This window comes from Carassius gibelio, chromosome A24, assembly GCF_023724105.1.
Source record: "Carassius gibelio isolate Cgi1373 ecotype wild population from Czech Republic chromosome A24, carGib1.2-hapl.c, whole genome shotgun sequence".
NCBI classification, from domain to species: Eukaryota; Metazoa; Chordata; class Actinopteri; order Cypriniformes; family Cyprinidae; genus Carassius; species Carassius gibelio.
Genome location: NC_068394.1, coordinates 21,602,130 through 21,625,074, shown reverse-complemented (window position 1 = coordinate 21,625,074; position 22,945 = coordinate 21,602,130). Strand labels below are relative to the sequence as shown.

General features: G+C 40.1%; 1 long non-coding RNA gene across 1 annotated transcript; it reads left to right on the top strand.

The window, feature by feature from the left end:
* Positions 1-3,097: 3,097 nt before the first annotated feature.
* Positions 3,098-22,197, top strand: LOC127946285 (uncharacterized). The gene is made up of 3 exons (XR_008151052.1): positions 3,098-3,258; positions 13,579-14,376; positions 21,453-22,197. It is a non-coding gene; the product is annotated as an uncharacterized LOC127946285 (long non-coding RNA).
* Positions 22,198-22,945: the final 748 nt, after the last annotated feature.

Genomic DNA, 22,945 nt, shown 5'->3' with positions numbered 1-22,945 from the left:
AGGTGGCGCTATGACTATAACTGAATATGGGCATGTAGATCTGTTAAGTGCAGAAGTCTTATCTAACATGTGAAGTTTGGGGCAGATTGGACATTGTATGTCCGAGTTACAGCAACCTCCTTTTTCATGGCGAAACATCGAAATTTGCCAGGCCGCCATGGTCACGCCCTTTAACAAAACCTCAAGATCTTCGCAATTTAACATCGCAAAGGCCTTTAGATTTAACTTACCAAGTTTGGTGTTGATCTGAATAAATCTCTAGGAGGAGTTCGTTAAAGTACAACCCCTGAAAATGGCAAAAACAACGCCAATTTTGCAGAGAAAATTCTAAATAACCGACTTCCTGTTGGGATTCGGATTTTGTACCAAGAGACTTTTTTGTAGGTATTGGTGTGTTACATATGTATACCGATTTTTGTACATGTATGTGAAACATAGCTCGAGGCGCACTCTGTTGAAAGTGTATAGGTGGCGCTATCGAGCCATTTTGCCACACCTGATGGAATTTTGGCCTTCAGATGTGTTCAGGCCAGGACTCTTATCACACATGTGCAGTTTGGGGAAGATCGGACATTTTATGCCTGAGTTATAACATATTTTATTCCCATGGCGAGACATCGAACTTCGCGACGGCGCCATGGACACGCCTTTTAACGAAAACTCAAGATCTTCACAACTTAACATCGCACAGGCCTTTAGATTAGACTGACCACAAAAAATACATTGATGTCAAAATTTCTAGGAGTAGTTCATCGCAGTGTAAAATATGTCACTTCCTGTTGCCAATAGGTGGCGCTATGACTATAACTGAATATGGGCATGTCAATCTGTTCAGGTCAGGAGTCTCATCAAACATGTGAAGTTTGGGGCAGACTGGTCATTGTATGTGTGAGTTATAGCAACTTCATTTTTCATGGCGAATCATCGAAATTCGCCAGGCCGCCACGGACACGTCCTTCAACGAAAAGTCAGGATCTTCGCAATTTAACATCGCAAAGGCCTTTAGATTAGGCATACCAAATTTGGTGTTGATTTGAAGAACTCTCTAGGAGGAGTTCGTTAAAATACAACACATGGAAATGACCAAAATTACACAAAATATGCTCATAATATTAAAAATAACCGACTTCCTGTTGGGTTTAGAATTTCGCTCCAAGAGTCTTTTTTGTAGGTATTGGTGTGTTACATATGTGTGCCAATTTTCGTGCATGTACGTGAAACATAGCTGGAAGGCTGTTGATTTTCTTGGTATAGGTGGCGCTGTCGAGCCATTTTGCCACACCCTCTTCTGAATCCTAAATCAGACGAAAATTTTCACCAGGTTTGACGAGTGTGCAAAGTTTCATGACTTTTTGAGCATGTTAAAGCCCTCAAAAATGTGATTCATTCGGGAGAAGAAGAAGAAGAAGAAGAAGAAGAAGAAGAAGAAGAAGAATAAAAAAACAAAGCAGATACAAGAGGGTCCTCGCACCTCGGTGCTCGGGCCCTAATTAAAGCTGCAAGCAGCGATGAACGGGCCCTCGCACCCGGGCTCACCGGTAGCGAGTGGCTTTAGTTAATAGGTGAACGGTGAGAAATATGCGTTTAAACTCATAAATATAAGTAGAATATATCAATGTTTATTCCATATATGTGCCAATCTTCCTGTTGCCAGCAGGTGGCGCTATCATTATAATGGAATATTGGCCTTCAGATGTGTTCAGGGCAGGACTTTTATCGAACTTGTGAGGTTTGGGGAGGATTGGACATTTTATGCCTGAGTTACAACAACATCCTATTTCATGGCGAAACATCGAAATTTGTCAGGCCGCCATGGACACGCCCTTTAACGAAACCTCAAGATCTTCGCAATTTAAGATCGCAAAAGGCTTTAGATTACACTGACCAAGTTTGGTGATGATCTGAATAAATATCTAGGAGGAGTTCGTTAAAGTCCAACCCCTGAAAATGGCCAAAACAACACTAATTTTGCAGAGAAAATTCGAAATAACTGACTTCCTGTTGGGATTCGGATTTCGTACCAAGATACTTTTTCGTAGATATTGGTGTGTTACATGTGTGTACCGATTTTTGTACATGTACGTGAAACATAGCTCGAGGCGCACTCCGTTTAAAGTGTATACGCACTCCGTTGAAAGTGTATAGGTGGCCCTATCGAGCCATTTTGCCACACTCGATGGAATATTGGCCTTCAGATCTGTTCAGGCCAGGACCCTTATCACACAAGTCAAGTTTGGGCAAGATCGGACATTTTATGCCTGAGTTATAACATCTTTTATTCCCATGGCAAGACATCGAACTTCATCACGGCGCCATGGACACACCTTTTAACAAAAACTCAAGATCTTCACAACTAAACATCATACAGGTCTTTAGATTAGACTGACCACAAAAAAGACATTGATGTCATAAAATTTCTAGGAGTAGTTTGTCGCAGTGTAAAATATGTAACTTCCTGTTGCCAATAGGTGGCGCTATGACTATAACTGAATATTGGCATGTAGATCTGTTCAGGTCAAGAGTCTTATCCAACATGTGAAGTTTGGGGCAGATTGGACATTGTATGTCTGAGTTACAGCAACTTCCTTTTTCATGGCGAAACATCGAAATTTGTCAGGCCGCCATGGACCCGCCCTTTAACGAAACCTCAAGTCCTTCGCAATTTATTATCGCAAATGGCTTTAGATTACACTGACCAAGTTTGGTGTTGATCTGAATAAATCTCTAGGAGGAGTTCGTTAAAGTACAACCCCTGAAAATGGCAAAAACAACACCAATTTTGAAGGGAAAATTCAAAATAACCGACTTCCTGTTGGGATCCGGATTTCGTACCAACAGACTTTTTTGTAGATATTGGAGTGTTACATGTGTTTACCAATTTTTGTACATGTATGTGAAACATAGCTCGAGGCGCACTCCGTTGAAAGTGTATAGGTGGCGCTATAGAGCCATTCTGCCACACCCGGTGGAATATTGGCCTGCAGATCTGTTCAGGCCAGGACTCTTATCACACATGTGAAGTTTGGGGAAGATCGGACATTTTATGCCTGAGTTATAACATCTTTTATTCCCATGGCGAGACATCGAACTTCGTCGCGGCGCCATGAACAAGCCTTTTAACGAAAACTCAAGATCTTCACAACTGAACATCGCACAGGCCTTTAGATTAGACTGACCACAAAAAAAGACATTGATGTCATAAAATTTCTAGGAGTAGTTCGTCGCAGCGTAAAATATGTCACTTCCTGTTGCCAATAGGTGGCGCTTTGACTATAACTGAATATGGGCATATCAATCTGTTCAGGTTCGGAGTCTCATCAAACATGTGAAGTTTGGGGCAGATTGGACATTGTATGTGTGAGTTATAGCAACTTCATTTTTCATGGCGAATCATCGAAATTCGCCAGGCCGCCACGGACACGCCCTTCAACAAAAACTCAAGATCTTCGCAATTTAACATCGCAAAGGCCTTTAGATTAGGCATACCAAATTTGGTGTTGATTTGAATAACTCTCTAGGAGGAGTTCGTTAAAATACAACACATGGAAATGACCAAAATTACACAAAATATGCTCATAATATTAAAAATAACCGACTTCCTGTTGGGTTTAGAATTTCGCTCCAAGAGTCTTTTTTGTAGGTATTGGTGTGTTACATATGTGTGCCAATTTTCGTGCATGTACGTGAAACATAGCTGGAAGGCTGTTGATTTTCTTGGTATAGGTGGCGCTGTCGAGCCATTTTGCCACACCCTCTTCTGAATCCTATATCAGACAAAAATTTTCACCAGGTTTGACGCGTGTGCAAAGTTTCAAGACTTTTTGAGCATGTTAAAGCCCTCAAAAATGCGATTCATTCGGGAGAAGAAGAAGAAGAATAATAATAATTAAAGCTGCAAGCAGCGATGAACGGGCCCTCGCACCCGGGCTCACCGGCAGCGAGTGGCTTTAGTTAATAGGTGAACGGTGAGAAATATGCGTTTAAACTCATAAATATAAGTAGAATATATCAATGTTTATTCCATATATGTGCCAATCTTCCTGTTGCCAGCAGGTGGCGCTATCATTATAGTGGAATATTGGCCTTCAGATGAGTTCAGGGCAGGACTTTTGTCGAACATGTGAGGTTTGGGGAGGATTGGACATTTTATGCCTGAGTTACAACAACATCCTATTTCATGGCGAAACATCAAAATTTGTCAGGCCGCCATGGACACGCCCTTTAACGAAACCTCAAGATCTTCGCAATTTAAGATCGCAAAAGGCTTTAGATTACACTGACCAAGTTTGGTGTTGATCTGAATAAATCTCTAGGAGGAGTTTGCTAAAGTGCAACCCCTGAAAATGGCAAAAACAACGCCAATTGTGCAGAGAAAATTCTAAATAACTGACTTCCTGTTGGGATTCGGATTTTGTACCAAGAGACTTTTTCGTAGATATTGGTGTGTTACATGTGTGTACCGATTTTTGTACATGTACATGAAACATAGCTCGAGACGCACTCCGTTGAAAGTGAATACGCACTCCGTTGAAAGTGTATAGGTGGCGCTATCGAGCCATTTTGCCACACCCGATGGAATATCGGCCTTCAGATCTGTTCAGGCCAGGACCCTTATCACACATGTGAAGTTTGATCAAGATCGGACATTTTATGCCTGAGTTATAACATCTTTTATTCCCATGGCGAGACATCGAACTTCGTCACGGCGCCATGGACACGCCTTTTAACAAAAACTCAAGATCTTCACAACTAAACATCACACAGGTCTTTAGATTAGACTGACCACAAAAAAGACATTGATGTCATCAAATTTCTAGGAGTAGTTTGTCACAGTGTAAAATATGTCACTTCCTGTTGCCAATAGGTGGCGCTATGACTATAACTGAATATGGGCATGTAGATCTGTTCAAGTCAAGAGTCTCATCCAACATGTGAAGTTTGGGGCAGATTGGACATTGTATGTTTGAGTTACAGCAACTTCCTTTTTCATGGCGAAACATCGAAATTTGTCAGGCCGCCATGGACACGCCCTTTAACGAAACCTCAAGTCCTTCGCAATTTAACATCGCAAATGGCTTTAGATTACACTGATCAAGTTTGGTGTTGATCTGAATAAATCTCTAGGAGGAGTTTGTTAAAGTACAACCCCTGAAAATGGCCAAAACAACACTAATTTTGCAGAGAAAATTCGAAATAACTGACTTCCTGTTGGGATTCAGATTTCGTACCAAGAGACTTTTTCGTAGATATTGGTGTGTTACATGTGTGTACCGATTTTTGTACATTTACGTGAAACATAGCTCGAGGCGCACTCAGTTTAAAGTGTATACGCACTCCGTTGAAAGTGTATAGGTGGCGCTATCGAACCATTTTGCCACACTCAATGGAATATTGGCCTTCATATCTGTTCAGGCCAGGACCCTTATCACACAAGTGAAGTTTGGGCAAGATCGGACATTTCATGCCTGAGTTATAACATCTTTTATTCCCATGGCAAGACATCGAACTTCATCACGGCGCCATGGACACACCTTTAAACAAAAACTCAAGATCTTCACAACTAAACATCACACAGGTCTTTAGATTAGACTGACCACAAAAAAGACATTGATGTCAAAAATTTCTAGGAGTAGTTTGTCGCAGTGTAAAATATGTAACTTCCTGTTGCCAATAGGTGGCGCTATGACTATAACTGAATATTGGCATGTAGATCTGTTCAGGTCAAGAGTCTTATCCAACATGTGAAGTTTGGGGCAGATTGGACATTGTATGTCTGAGTTACAGCAACTTCCTTTTTCATGGCGAAACATCGAAATTTGTCAGGCCGCCATGGACCCGCCCTTTAACGAAACCTCAAGTCCTTCGCAATTTATTATCGCAAATGGCTTTGGGTTACACTGACCAAGTTTGGTGTTGATCTGAATAAATCTCTATGAGGAGTTCGTTAAAGTACAACCCCTGAAAATGGCAAAAACAACACCAATTTTGAAGGGAAAATTCAAAATAACTGACTTCCTGTTGGGATCCGGATTTCGTACCAAGAGACTGTTTTGTAGGTATTGGAGTGTTACATGTGTGTACCAATTTTTGTACATGTACGTGAAACATAGCTGGAGGCGCACTCCGTTGAAAGTGTATAGGTGGCGCTATAGAGCCATTCTGCCACACCCAGTGGAATATTGGCCTACAGATCTGTTCAGGCCAGGACTCTTATCACACATGTGAAGTTTGGGGAAAATCGGACATTTTATGCCTGAGTTATAACATCTTTTATTCCCATGGCGAGACATCGAACTTCGTCGCGGCGCCATGATCAAGCCTTTTAACGAAAACTAAAGATCTTCACAACTGAACATCGCACAGGCCTTTAGATTAGACTGACCACAAAAAAGACATTGATGTCATAAAATTTCTAGGAGTAGTTCGTCGCAGCGTAAAATATGTCACTTCCTGTTGCCAATAGGTGGCGCTATGACTATAACTGAATATGGGCATGTCAATCTGTTCAGGTTCGGAGTCTCATCAAACATGTGAAGTTTGGGGCAGATTGGACATTGTATGTGTGAGTTATAGCAACTTCATTTTTCATGGCGAATCATCGAAATTCGCCAGGCCGCCACGGACACGCCCTTCAACGAAAACTCAAGATCTTCGCAATTTAACATCGCAAAGGCCTTTAGATTAGGCATACCAAATTTGGTGTTGATTTGAAGAACTCTCTAGGAGGAGTTCGTTAAAATACAACACATGGAAATGACCAAAATTACACAAAATATGCTCATAATATTAAAAATAACCGACTTCCTGTTGGGTTTAGAATTTCGCTCCAAGAGTCTTTTTTGTAGGTATTGGTGTGTTACATATGTGTGCCAATTTTCATGCATGTACGTGAAACATAGCTGGAAGGCTGTTGATTTTCTTGGTATAGGTGGCGCTGTCGAGCCATTTTGCCACACCCTCTTCTGAATCCTATATTAGACGAAAATTTTCACCAGGTTTGACGCGTGTGCAAAGTTTCATGACTTTTTGAGCATGTTAAAGCCCTCAAAAATGCGATTCATTCGGGAGAAGAAGAAGAAGAAGAATAATAATAATAAAAAACAAAGCAGATACAAGAGGGTCCTTGCACCTCGGTGCTCGGGCCCTAATTAAAGCTGCAAGCAGCGATGAACGGGCCCTCGCACCCGGGCTCACCGCCATCGTTTGGCTTTAGTAAAAAGGTGAACGGTGAGAAATATGCATTTAAAGTCTTAAAAATAAGTGGAATATGTCAAAGTCATTTATTTGTACCAGTCCTCCTGTTGCCAGCAGGTGGCGCTATCATTATAATGGAATATTGGCCTTCAGATGTGTTCAGGGCAGAATTCTTATCTAACATGTGAAGTTTGGGGGAGATCGAACATTTTATGCCTGAGTTACAACAACTTCTCTTGCTGTGACGAGACATCAAATTTTGTCATGGTGCCATGGACACGTCCTTTAACAAAAACTCAAGTTCTCCACAATTTAACATTGCACAGACCTTTAGATTAGACTGACCACAAAAAATACATTAATGTCAAAAGATTTCTAGGAGTAGTTTGTCGCAGTGTAAAACATGTGACTTCCTGTTGCCAGCAGGTGGCGCTATGACTATAACTGAATATGGGCATGTAGATCTGTTAAGTGCAGAAGTCTTATCTAACATGTGAAGTTTGGGGCAGATTGGACATTGTATGTCCGAGTTACAGCAACCTCCTTTTTCATGGCGAAACATCGAAATTTGCCAGGCCGCCATGGTCACGCCCTTTAACAAAACCTCAAGATCTTCAACATCGCAAAGGCCTTTAGATTTAACTTACCAAGTTTGGTGTTGATCTGAATAAATCTCTAGGAGGAGTTCGTTAAAGTACAACCCCTGAAAATGGCAAAAACAACGCCAATTTTGCAGAGAAAATTCTAAATAACCGACTTCCTGTTGGGATTCGGATTTTGTACCAAGAGACTTTTTTGTAGGTATTGGTGTGTTACATATGTATACCGATTTTTGTACATGTATGTGAAACATAGCTCGAGGCGCACTCTGTTGAAAGTGTATAGGTGGCGCTATCGAGCCATTTTGCCACACCTGATGGAATTTTGGCCTTCAGATGTGTTCAGGCCAGGACTCTTATCACACATGTGCAGTTTGGGGAAGATCGGACATTTTATGCCTGAGTTATAACATATTTTATTCCCATGGCGAGACATCGAACTTTGCGACGGCGCCATGGACACGCCTTTTAACGAAAACTCAAGATCTTCACAACTTAACATCGCACAGGCCTTTAGATTAGACTGACCACAAAAAATACATTGATGTCAAAATTTCTAGGAGTAGTTCATCGCAGTGTAAAATATGTCACTTCCTGTTGCCAATAGGTGGCGCTATGACTATAACTGAATATGGGCATGTCAATCTGTTCAGGTCAGGAGTCTCATCAAACATGTGAAGTTTGGGGCAGACTGGTCATTGTATGTCTGAGTTATAGCAATTTCCTGTTTCATGGCGAGTCATCGAAATTCGCCAGGCCGCCACGGACACGCCCATTAACGAAAACTCAAAAGCTTCGCAATTTAACATCGCAAAGGCCTTCAGATTAGCCATACCAAATTTGGTGTTGATCTGAATGAATCTCTAGGAGGAGTTCGTTAAAATACAACGCATGGAAATGACAAAAATGACACAAAATTTGCTCATAATATTAGTAATAACCGACTTCCTGTTGGGTTTCGGATTTTGCTCCAAGAGACTTTTTTGTAGGTATTGGAGAGTTACATGAGTATACCGATTTTCATACATGTACATGAAACGTAGCTCGAGGCGCACACCGTTGAACGTGTATAGGTGGCGCTGTTGAGCCATTTTGCCACACCCACTTCTGAAACCCATATCAGACGTAAATTTTCGCCAGTTCTGAGGTGTGTGCAAAGTTTCATGACTTTTCGAGCATGTTTAGGCCCTCAAAAATCCGATTCATTTTGGAGAAGAATAATAATAATAATAATAATAATAATAATAATAATAATAATAATAATAAACGGAGCAATTCCAAGAGGGTCCTCACACCATCGGTGCTCGGGCCCTAATTAAAGCTGCAAGCAGCGATGAACGGGCCCTCGCACCCGGGCTCACCGGCAGCGAGTGGCTTTAGTTAATAGGTGAACGGTGAGAAATATGCGTTTAAACTCATAAATATAAGTAGAATATATCAATGTTTATTCCATACATGTGCCAATCTTCCTGTTGCCAGCAGGTGGCGCTATCATTATAGTGGAATATTGGCCTTCAGATGTGTTCAGGGCAGGACTTTTGTCGAACATGTGAGGTTTGGAGAGGATTGGACATTTTATGCCTGAGTTACAACAACATCCTATTTCATGGCGAAACATCGAAATTTGTCAGGCCGCCATGGACACGCCCTTTAACGAAACCTCAAGATCTTCGCAATTTTAGATCGCAAAAGGCTTTAGATTACACTGACCAAGTTTGGTGTTGATCTGAATAAATCTCTAGGAGGAGTTCGTTAAAGTCCAACCCCTGAAAATGGCCAAAACAACACTAATTTTGCAGAGAAAATTCGAAATAACTGACTTCCTGTTGGGATTCGGATTTTGTACCAAGAGACTTTTTTGTAGATATTGGTGTGTTACATGTGTGTACCGATTTTTGTACATGTACGTGAAACATAGCTCGAGGCGCACTCCGTTTAAAGTGTATACGCACTCCGTTGAAAGTGTATAGGTGGCGCTATCGAGCCATTTTGCCACATTCGATGGAATATTGGCCTTCAGATCTGTTTAGGCCAGGACCCTTATCACACAAGTGAAGTTTGGGCAAGATCGGACATTTTATGCCTGAGTTATAACATCTTTTATTCCCATGGCGAGACATCGAACTTCATCACAGCGCCATGGACACACCTTTTAACAAAAACTCAAGATCTTCACAACTAAACATCACACAGGTCTTTAGATTAGACTGACCACAAAAAAGACATTGATGTCATAAAATTTCTAGGAGTAGTTTGTCGCAGTGTAAAATATGTAACTTCCTGTTGCCAATAGGTGGCGCTATGACTATAACTGAATATTGGCATGTAGATCTGTTCAGGTCAAGAGTCTTATCCAACATGTGAAGTTTGGGGCAGATTGGACATTGTATGTCTGAGTTACAGCAACTTCCTTTTTCATGGCGAAACATCGAAATTTGTCAGGCCGCCATGGACCCGCCCTTTAACGAAACCTCAAGTCCTTCGCAATTTATTATCGCAAAGGGCTTTAGATTACACTGACCAAGTTTGGTGTTGATCTGAATAAATCTCTAGGAGGAGTTCGTTAAAATACAACCCCTGAAAATGGCAAAAACAACACCAATTTTGAAGGGAAAATTCAAAATAACCGACTTCCTGTTGGGATCCGGATTTCGTACCAAGAGACTTTTTTGTAGGTATTGGAGTGTTACATGTGTGTACCAATTTTTGTACATGTACGTGAAACATAGCTCGAGGCGCACTCCGTTGAAAGTGTATAGGTGGCGCTATAGAGCCATACTGCCACACCCGATGGAATATTGGCCTGCAGATCTGTTCAGGCCAGGACTCTTATCACACATGTGAAGTTTGGGGAAGATCGGACATTTTATGCCTGAGTTATAACATCTTTTATTCCCATGGCGAGACATTGAACTTCGTCACGGCGCCATGAACAAGCCTTTTAACGAAAACTCAAGATCTTCACAACTGAACATCGCACAGGCCTTTAGATTAGACTGACTTCAAAAAAGACACTGATGTCATAAAATTTCTAGGAGTAGTTTGTCGCAGCGTAAAATATGTCACTTCCTGTTGCCAATAGGTGGCGCTATGACTATAACTGAATATGGGCATATCAATCTGTTCAGGTTCGGAGTCTCATCAAACATGTGAAGTTTGGGGCAGATTGGACATTGTATGTGTGAGTTATAGCAACTTCATTTTTCATGGCGAATCATCGAAATTCGCCAGGCCGCCACGGACACGCCCTTCAACAAAAACTCAAGATCTTCGCAATTTAACATCGCAAAGGCCTTTAGATTAGGCATACCAAATTTGGTGTTGATTTGAATAACTCTCTAGGAGGAGTTCGTTAAAATACAACACATGGAAATGACCAAAATTACACAAAATATGCTCATAATATTAAAAATAACCGACTTCCTGTTGGGTTTAGAATTTCGCTCCAAGAGTCTTTTTTGTAGGTATTGGTGTGTTACATATGTGTGCCAATTTTCGTGCATGTACGTGAAACATAGCTGGAAGGCTGTTGATTTTCTTGGTATAGGTGGCGCTGTCGAGCCATTTTGCCACACCCTCTTCTGAATCCTATATCAGACAAAAATTTTCACCAGGTTTGACGCGTGTGCAAAGTTTCAAGACTTTTTGAGCATGTTAAAGCCCTCAAAAATGCGATTCATTCGGGAGAAGAAGAAGAAGAATAATAATAATTAAAGCTGCAAGCAGCGATGAACGGGCCCTCGCACCCGGGCTCACCGGCAGTAAGTGGCTTTAGTAGATATGTGAACGGTGAGAAATATGCATTTAAACTCAGAAATATAAGTGGAATATGTCAAAGTTTATTCCATATATCTGCCAATTTTCCTGTTGTAAGCAGGTGGCGCTGTCATTATAATGGAATATTGGCCTTCAGATGTGTTCAGGCCAGGACTCTTATCGAACATGTGAAGTTTAGGGAAGATTGAACATTTAATGCCTGAGTTACAACAACTTCTCTTCCGATGGCGAGACATCAAATTTTGTCATGGCGCCATGGACACACCCTTTAACAAAATCTCAAGATCTCCACAATTTAACATTGCAAAGAACTTTAGATTAGACTGACCAAAATAAAATTTTTTATGTCATAAAATTTCTTGGAGTAGTTATTTGCAGTGTAAAACATTGACACTTCCTGCTGCCAGCAGGTGGCGCTATGGCTATGACTGAATATGGGCATGTAGATCTGTTAAGGGCAGAAGTCTTATCTAACATGTGAAGTTTGAGGCAGATTGGACATTGTATGTCTGAGTTACAGCAGCTTCCTTTTTCATGGCGAAACATCGAAATTTGTCAGGCCGCCATGGACACGCCCTTTAACGAAACCTCAAGCTCTTCGCAATTAAACATCGCAAAGGGCTTAAGATTACACTGACCAAGTTTGGTGTTTATCTGAATAAATCTCTAGGAGGAGTTCGTTAAAGTACAACCCCTGAAAATGGCAAAAACTATGCCAATTTTGCAGAGAAAATTCTAAATAACCGACTTCCTGTTGGGATTCGGATTTCGTACCAAGAGACTTTTTGTAGGTATTGGTGTGTTACATGTGTGTACCGATTTTTGTACATGTACGTGAAACATAGCTCGAGGCGCACTCCATTGAAAGTGCATATGCACTCCGTTGAAAGTGTATAGGTGGCGCTATCGAGCCATTTTGCCACACCCAATGGAATATTTGCCTTCATATCTGTTCAGGCCAGGACCCTTATCACACATGTGAAGTTTGGGGAAGATCGGACATTTTATGCCTGAGTTATAACATCTTTTATTCCCATGGCGAGACATCGAACTTCGTCGCGGCGCCATGGACACGCCTTTTAACATAATCTCAAGATCTTCACAACTAAACATCACACAGGTCTTTAGATTAGACTGACCACAAAAAAGACATTGATGTCATAACATTTCTGGAAATAGTTTGTCGCAGTGTAAAATATGTCACTTCCTGTTGCCAATAGGTGGCGCTATGACTATAACTGAATATTGGCATGTAGATTTGTTCAGGTCAAGAGTCTTATCCAACATGTGTAGTTTGGGGCAGATTGGACATTGTATGTCTGAGTTACAGCAACTTCCTTTTTATGGCGAAACATCGAAATTTGTCAGGCCGCCATGGACATGCCCTTTAACGAAATCTCAAGTCCTTCGCAATTTAACATCGCAAATGGCTTTAGATTACACTGACCAAGTTTGGTGTTGATCTGAATAAATCTCTAGGAGGAGTTTGTTAAAGTACAACCCCTGAAAATGGCAAAAACAGCACCAATTTTGCAGGGAAAATTCAAAATAACAGACTTCCTGTTGGGATCCGGATTTCGTACCAAGAGACATTTTTGTAAGTATTGGAGTGTTACATGTGTGTACCAATTTTTGTACATGTACGTGAAACATAGCTCGAGGCGCACTCCGTTGAAAGTGTATAGGTGGCGCTATAGAGCCATTCTGCCACACCCGGTGGAATATTGGCCTGCAGATCTGTTCAGGCCAGGACTCTTATCACACATGTGAAGTTTGGGGAACATCGGACATTTTATGCCTGAGTTATAACATCTTTTATTCCCATGGCGAGACATCGAACTTCGTTGCGGCGCCATGAACAAGCCTTTTAACGAAAACTCAAGATCTTCACAACTGAACATCGCACAGGCCTTTAGATTAGACTGACCACAAAAAAGACATTGATGTCATAAAATTTCTATGAGTAGTTTGTCGCAGCGTAAAATATGTCACTTCCTGTTGCCAATAGGTGGCGCTATGACTATAACTGAATATGGGCATGTCAATCTGTTCAGGTTCGGAGTCTCATCAAACATGTGAAGTTTGGGGCAGATTGGACATTGTATGTGTGAGTTATAGCAACTTCATTTTTCATGGCGAATCATCGAAATTCGCCAGGCCGCCACGGACACGCCCTTCAACGAAAACTCAAGATCTTCGCAATTTAACATCGCAAAGGCCTTTAGATTAGGCATACCACATTTGGTGTTGATTTGAAGAACTCTCTAGGAGGAGTTCGTTAAAATACAACACATGGAAATGACCAAAATTACACAAAATATGCTCATAATATTAAAAATAACCGACTTCCTGTTGGGTTTAGAATTTCGCTCCAAGAGTCTTTTTTGTAGCTATTGGTGTGTTACATATGTGTGCCAATTTTCGTGCATGTACGTGAAACATAGCTGGAAGGCTGTTGATTTTCTTGGTATAGGTGGCGCTGTCGAGCCATTTTGCCACACCCTCTTCTGAATCCTATATCAGACGAAAATTTTCACCAGGTTTGACGCGTGTGCAAAGTTTCATGACTTTTTGAGCATGTTAAAGCCCTCAAAAATGCGATTCATTCGGGAGAAGAAGAAGAAGAAGAATAATAATAATTAAAGCTGCAAGCAGCGATGAACGGGCCCTCGCACCCGGGCTCACCGGCAGCGAGTGGCTTTAGTTAATAGGTGAACGGTGAGAAATATGCGTTTAAACTCATAAATATAAGTAGAATATATCAATGTTTATTCCATATATGTGCCAATCTTCCTGTTGCCAGCAGGTAGCGCTATCATAATAATGGAATATTGGCCTTCAGATGTGTTCAGGGCAGGACTTTTATCGAACATGTGAGGTTTGGGGAGGATTGGACATTTTATGCCTGAGTTACAACAACATCCTATTTCATGGCGAAACAATGAAATTTGTCAGGCCGCCATGGACACGCCCTTTAACGAAAGCTCAAGATCTTCGCAATTTAAGATCGCAAAAGGCTTTAGATTACACTGACCAAGTTTGGTGTTGATCTGAATATCTAGGAGGAGTTCGTTAAAGTACAACCCCTGAAAATGGCCAAAACAACACTAATTTTGCATAGAAAATTCCAAATAACTGACTTCCTGTTGGGATTCGGACTTCGTACCAAGATACTTTTTCGTAGATATTGGTGTGTTACATGTGTGTACCGATTTTTGTACATGTAGGTGAAACATAGCTCAAGGCGCACTCCGTTTAAAGTGTATACGCACTCCGTTGAAAGTGTATAGGTGGCGCTATTGAGCCATTTTGCCACACTCGATGGAATATTGGCCTTCAGATCTGTCCAGGCCAGGACCCTTATCACACAAGTGAAGTTTGGGCAAGATCGGACATTTTATGCCTGAGTTATAACATCTTTTATTCCCATGGCGAGACATTGAACTTCATCACGGCGCCATGGACACACCTTTTAACAAAAACTCAAGATCTTCACAACTAAACATCACACAGGTCTTTAGATTAGACTGACCACAAAAAAGACATTGATGTCATAAAATTTCAAGGAGTAGTTTGTCGCAGTGTAAAATATGTAACTTCCTGTTGCCAATAGGTGGCGCTATGACTATAACTGAATATTGGCATGTAGATCTGTTCAGGTCAAGAGTCTTATCCAACATGTGAAGTTTGGGGCAGATTGGACATTGTATGTCTGAGTTACAGCAACTTCCTTTTTCATGGCGAAACATCGAAATTTGTCAGGCCGCCATGGACCCGCCCTTTAACGAAACCTCAAGTCCTTCGCAATTTATTATCGCAAAGGGCTTTAGATTACACTGACCTAGTTTGGTGTTGATCTGAATAAATCTCTAGGAGGAGTTCGTTAAAGTACAACCCCTGAAAATGGCAAAAACAACAGCAATTTTGAAGGGAAAATTCAAAATAACCGACTTCCTGTTGGGATCCGGATTTCGTACCAAGAGACTTTTTTGTAGGTATTGGAGTGTTACATGTGTGTACCAATTTTTGTACATGTACGTGAAACATAGCTCGAGGCGCACTCCGTTGAAAGTGTATAGGTGGCGCTATAGAGCCATTCTGCCACACCCGGTGGAATATTGGCCTGAAGATCTGTTCAGGCCAGGACTCTTATCACACATGTGAAGTTTGGGGAAGATCGGACATCTTATGCCTGAGTTATAACATCTTTTATTCGCATGGCGAGACATCGAACTTCGTCGCGGCGCCATGAACAAGCCTTTTAACGAAAACTCAAGATCTTCACAACTGAACATCGCACAGGCCTTTAGATTAGACTGACAACAAAAAAGACATTGATGTCATAAAATTTCTAGGAGTAGTTCGTCGCAGCGTAAAATATGTCACTTCCTGTTGCCAATAGGTGGCGCTATGACTATAACTGAATATGGGCATGTCAATCTGTTCAGGTTCGGAGTCTCATCAAACATGTGAAGTTTGGGGCAGATTGGTCATTGTATGTGTGAGTTATAGCAACTTCATTTTTCATGGCGAATCATCGAAATTCGCCAGGCCGCCACGGACACGCCCTTCAACGAAAAGTCAGGATCTTCGCAATTTAACATCGCAAAGGCCTTTAGATTAGGCATACCAAATTTGGTGTTGATTTGAAGAACTCTCTAGGAGGAGTTCGTTAAAATACAACACATGGAAATGACCAAAATTACACAAAATATGCTCATAATATTAAAAATAACCGACTTCCTGTTGGGTTTAGAATTTCGCTCCAAGAGTCTTTTTTGTAGGTATTGGTGTGTTACATATGTGTGCCAATTTTCGTGCATGTACGTGAAACATAGCTGGAAGGCTGTTGATTTTCTTGGTATAGGTGGCGCTGTCGAGCCATTTTGCCACACCCTCTTCTGAATCCTATATCAGACGAAAATTTTCACCAGGTTTGACGAGTGTGCAAAGTTTCATGACTTTTTGAGCATGTTAAAGCCCTCAAAAATGCGATTCATTCGGGAGAAGAAGAAGAAGAAGAATAATAATAATAAAAAACAAAGCAGATACAAGAGGGTCCTCGCACCTCGGTGCTCGGGCCCTAATAATAAACAAAGCAGATACAAGAGGGTCCTCGCACCTCGGTGCTCGGGCCCTAAATATAGCTGCAAGCAGCGATGGCGGGCTCAAGCCACCAGTGCCATCGCCACCCCGGTGGCATCAGGTAAACTGTGCCCAGCGGGCACATGCATTCACAATATCCCTCTGGCAGTGAGGTTTTAAAGGATATGGCAGTTAAAGGGTTAATCCGAATCATCTAGACTTTAAAATCACATTCACAGAACAATATATATATAACTTTAGTAACACTTTACAATAAGATTCCATTCATAAACATTATGTTAACATGAACAATATTTATATAGCATTCATTCATGTCAGTTAATATTCCAAACTTAAAAATGAAAACATTGTTTTATTGTGATTTTTTTCCAAGCACATTTTACCAATTCCAAACCATATCAATCTTAATAACTACCATTATTTTTTATTTAATCATTTATGAGTGCTATACAATAGTCCAGGAAAGCTGGAAGAGAAAAACAGGTCAAGAAGAACTGACAAAAAGAATTGCAAAATAATTAGGAAATAATGTGAAGATTAATTTTTAGTCAATTCTGCAAGACAGACTTTCAGGAAAGGAGGTGGAATAAAAATGAGCTCCTAAATCTTAATCCTGGATTCTGGAAGATATATTCCTCAAACCATCGAACAAGAGGAGGTGGTGCTGGTCCTTCACGAGTCACTCTAATCAGTTCATAAAGCCTATATATAAAGCCTTAATATATAGTATTTCACAATACTTCATGGTATTCTAATTAAATCATTTTTTGGAATCTTAAGTCTCTCAGAGCCTGACACCGAGTAATTCTGGAGACTCCAGGAAAGTGGCAGTTCTGTAAAATGTTGGCGCTGGAGACTAAATGCTCCCTGATAGTTTCACACCTAATTCACTTAACACACACACACACACACACACACACTACCCACAGTGACAGTGGGACTGAGTGACATCAGATGTATGATACTTTTTTTAATTTTCTATCATCCATATAGTGTTGTATAGTCATGAAACTATTGTCATGAGACCAGTCATTCTGAGGAAATATGCCTCAGAATGACTTGTCTTCTATGTGTACATTTTTTTTTAAGTGTTTAGAAGCTGCACTTTAAAAAAATAAAAAGACATTTACTGGTTCCTTTTTTACTACTATTTCAAAAAATCACCACGACAAAACCATTCAAGCTATCCAAAATTCATTCACACCTGTTCTGTAAGATTAATTCTTTAAACAGTGGTAAAAGAGGATGTGGTGCTGATCCTTCATGAGTCACTCAAAACGTATCTGTCCATAAAGCCTATAAAGAATTATTCTTAATATACAGTTCACAATACTTCAGCTTGTTATTCTAATTAAGTGAGGGTCATTTTATCAGTAAAATTCCTAAAATACATATTATTTTATTTGAAAGATTTCTATAAATGATTTAAATCATACTCGTTTCTACAATAATTATTTAAAAGTAATCCTATAGCTCCCTCTGGTGGCCATTATAGGTACTAAGAATTGCAAGCTTGATTTATAAGTTATGATAGTTTAAATTTTATGCTGGCTCTTGAAAATGATAAAGCTATGAAACTTACTGTGCTTCCTTCAAATGAGGACTTCTACTTATATAAAAAAATATGAAGAGTTAGAATGAAAAATTTTAAAGATATAGTAAAATAACTATTGTATTTTTTATGTTACTTTAATAAATCTCTATGGCAACACCATTTAAGCTATCCTAAACCCATTCACAATTTAACATCTCAGTATATTGGCATCATGTTGAAAAAGGAGTATGGAGTAGTATGAGGAGGAGTATGAATTCATTTACAGGCTGATTTTATCATAAATCCACAATAAAATTTCTGAGTTCTGTATCAATCTGTGTTGTTGTTTGTTTATTTTTATCTTTTATTTTTCATAGGAAGATAACTTACTCTCCTTTTTAATAAATGTGCTTATAAACCAAGGACAAGCTATTTATAGCTGTATTTATAAACTGCTTACTACTGACTATTAATATTGGGACAAGGCTTTATAAAGCATGAACTGACTATTTAATAATGAGTGCAGTTATTATAAAGTGTTATCAATGCATTTGCTAATGTTAACAAATTAGACATTATTTTACAGTGTTATCAAATCCCTTAAATGACTCATAAGCATTTGTGAAAGTTCTGCTTGCATTACAGCTTAGTATTGATCTGTGAGCTGAACAGATTTACTGTTACATCCATGAGATTATGTAAATTCAAATAAATATAATGTCACAGGATGTCATAGGTCAGTATCAAATGGGTTTGAAATTATTATTTGCAGCACAAATAAGTTTTTTTTAGGATTTTTAAAAATCCCTAAAACTGTCAGAAAAAGGTTAAGGCCTAAGCTATTTCTATGTGAGTGGCTAAATTTATTTTTGTTTTTATAATTGTAATACACATACTATGAAATTATACAAAATGTATAAAAAGGTAAATAAATAAATACGCACACATTAAAAAAGCAGCCAAGTCGAATGAGTTTCCTTTTTTATATAGATTAAAATTGAAGACAGAAGCAAGTGGTAAATGTGGTCACTTTAATATTCAAATCCAGTAGATCCAGTTTATGTTCACGTGGCTGTTTTCGTTTATATTCGCCAAGCTATTATGTATTTTGAAATAATCTTGTCCGTGATATGTTCGTTCGTACGACGAAAGACAGAAACCTGCAGCTCGAGAGATATGTTATTCTGCCAGTCGCGCTTTCAAATAGTCTTTCACACTTAAACTGGTCACAAACACCTGCATTTACCTCTTGTTGTGTTACAGTGGGTTTATTGTGTGCATTTGTGGTAATAATTTATTTTTAAAAGCTTTAAAACAGGAATAAATTCGTTTTCTCTGAGCTCTTTACTCCAGACGCTCGTGATCACAGCGGTGATTCATCTCTCCTATTTCTCACGTATCTCTGGCCAGAAATAATTTATCCATGAGCCCTGAACCGGTAATAATCAGATATGTTGGTTTAGCTTGTCAGTGTGAATTAAATCTAAGTATTTGTTTGTATTTTTAACCGATTTAAAAGTGAAAGTAAAAGTCCGGGAATTGAACCTGTAGGGGCGCTATTTCTCTCAGACAATGGAAGTCTGAAGCACATACACTCAAACAGAGGGACAGAGTGAGATGAGATGTCTGACAGTTTTTTAATTTTCTGTTATCCATACAGTGTTGTAAAGTCGTGAAACTATGCATATTTCCTCAGAATGACTTTTTCATCTGTATGAAAAAATTCTTTGACGTGTTTGGAAGCTGCAATTTAAAAATACAATAATGATTCCCTTTGTAAGGTCATTTAAAAAAATCACCACGGCAAAACCATTCAAGCTATCCAAAATCCATTCACAATTTAAGTTCCTATCAGAAATACTGATGTGTGTTCAGAGTTTTGTGAAATTCTAAGTATGTTATTTGCCTCAAAATCACCTGAGAAGTATTCCAGTTTGACATGTTGCCACGCCAACAATTTTTTAGATATCAATATCCCCCTTGCAGATTTATATCGGCTGTGTTTTAACATTATTCTGATGAAGTTTGAAGCAAATCGAGTAATAATAAGATGCTGAATTCAAATCATTTTGAAAATGACACACTTCCTTCTGCCAGTTGGTGGCGCTATAACTTTGACTCCTAATAGTCACATATATGCGATCGACATCATACAACGAATAATCTGATGAAGTTTGATTAAAATCAGGAAATGTATGTGGACGGTATTAGACACTTCCTGTTTCTCATTTCTCGCCATAATTTCAACGCCTCGCCACGAGCAAACCGTTCGAGATATCAAAAATCCCCTGGCAATTTTTCATCCCCAGTGTCTTGAGATCATGTTGACCGAGTTTGGCGGCAATCGAGAAAAAAACCTATGACAAGTATTTCAAATTCCAGAGCATGCGCTTTTTACATCTCTAAATAGCTGACTTCCTGTTGGGTGGAGCCTATGACATGCAATACGAAAGTTGTTCGGCACGATGAGATCTATATGTGTACTGAGTTTCATATGAATATGTGCAAGTATGTGTGAGCTATACATCAAAATTTTTGACTGTGTTCCAGGGGGCGCCGTAGAGCCCCTGTGCCACGCCCGGGTCCCAGCCTCTGCAGGCTCCTAAAGGCCACAGATTCCAAAGTTTGCGCAAATTTTCAAGAGTTTTTGAGTATGTTAAGGACCCCAAAAGCCCCCACAACTTTGACGAAAAATTTGAATACTAAACCCTAAATAGCCAACTTCCTGTTGGGCGGAGCCTATGATATGCAATACAAAAGTTGTTTGGATTGATGAGATTTATATGTGTACCGAGTTTCATACGTCTACGAGCAAGAATGTATGATATATGGCCCTCCATATTCCAGGGGGCGCTGTAGAGCCCCTGTGCCACGCCCGTGTATCAGTCTCTGCCCGGCCCTAATGGCCGCAGGTTCCAATCTGTGTGCCAATTTTCAAGACTTTTTAAGCACGTTAAGGGCCCCAAAAGCCCCCGAGACGTTGGAAAAAAATAAATAAAATAATAATAATAATAATAATAAAAAATAATCCTAAGGAAAACAATAGGCCTCTCGCCCTTTGGGCTTGAGCCCTAATTAAAGCTGCAAGCAGCGATGAACGGGCCCTCGCACCCGGGCTCACCGGCAGCGAGTGGCTTTAGTTAATAGGTGAACGGTGAGAAATATGCGTTTAAACTCATAAATATAAGTAGAATATATCAATGTTTATTCCATACATGTGCCAATCTTCCTGTTGCCAGCAGGTGGCGCTATCATTATAGTGGAATATTGGCCTTCAGATGTGTTCAGGGCAGGACTTTTGTCGAACATGTGAGGTTTGGAGAGGATTGGACATTTTATGCCTGAGTTACAACAACATCCTATTTCATGGCGAAACATCGAAATTTGTCAGGCCGCCATGGACACGCCCTTTAACGAAACCTCAAGATCTTCGCAATTTTAGATCGCAAAAGGCTTTAGATTACACTGACCAAGTTTGGTGTTGATCTGAATAAATCTCTAGGAGGAGTTCGTTAAAGTCCAACCCCTGAAAATGGCCAAAACAACACTAATTTTGCAGAGAAAATTCGAAATAACTGACTTCCTGTTGGGATTCGGATTTTGTACCAAGAGACTTTTTTGTAGATATTGGTGTGTTACATGTGTGTACCGATTTTTGTACATGTACGTGAAACATAGCTCGAGGCGCACTCCGTTTAAAGTGTATACGCACTCCGTTGAAAGTGTATAGGTGGCGCTATCGAGCCATTTTGCCACATTCGATGGAATATTGGCCTTCAGATCTGTTTAGGCCAGGACCCTTATCACACAAGTGAAGTTTGGGCAAGATCGGACATTTTATGCCTGAGTTATAACATCTTTTATTCCCATGGCAAGACATCGAACTTCATCACAGCGCCATGGACACACCTTTTAACAAAAACTCAAGATCTTCACAACTAAACATCACACAGGTCTTTAGATTAGACTGACCACAAAAAAGACATTGATGTCATAAAATTTCTAGGAGTAGTTTGTCGCAGTGTAAAATATGTAACTTCCTGTTGCCAATAGGTGGCGCTATGACTATAACTGAATATTGGCATGTAGATCTGTTCAGGTCAAGAGTCTTATCCAACATGTGAAGTTTGGGGCAGATTGGACATTGTATGTCTGAGTTACAGCAACTTCCTTTTTCATGGCGAAACATCGAAATTTGTCAGGCCGCCATGGACCCGCCCTTTAACGAAACCTCAAGTCCTTCGCAATTTATTATCGCAAAGGGCTTTAGATTACACTGACCAAGTTTGGTGTTGATCTGAATAAATCTCTAGGAGGAGTTCGTTAAAATACAACCCCTGAAAATGGCAAAAACAACACCAATTTTGAAGGGAAAATTCAAAATAACCGACTTCCTGTTGGGATCCGGATTTCGTACCAAGAGACTTTTTTGTAGGTATTGGAGTGTTACATGTGTGTACCAATTTTTGTACATGTACGTGAAACATAGCTCGAGGCGCACTCCGTTGAAAGTGTATAGGTGGCGCTATAGAGCCATACTGCCACACCCGATGGAATATTGGCCTGCAGATCTGTTCAGGCCAGGACTCTTATCACACATGTGAAGTTTGGGGAAGATCGGACATTTTATGCCTGAGTTATAACATCTTTTATTCCCATGGCGAGACATTGAACTTCGTCACGGCGCCATGAACAAGCCTTTTAACGAAAACTCAAGATCTTCACAACTGAACAT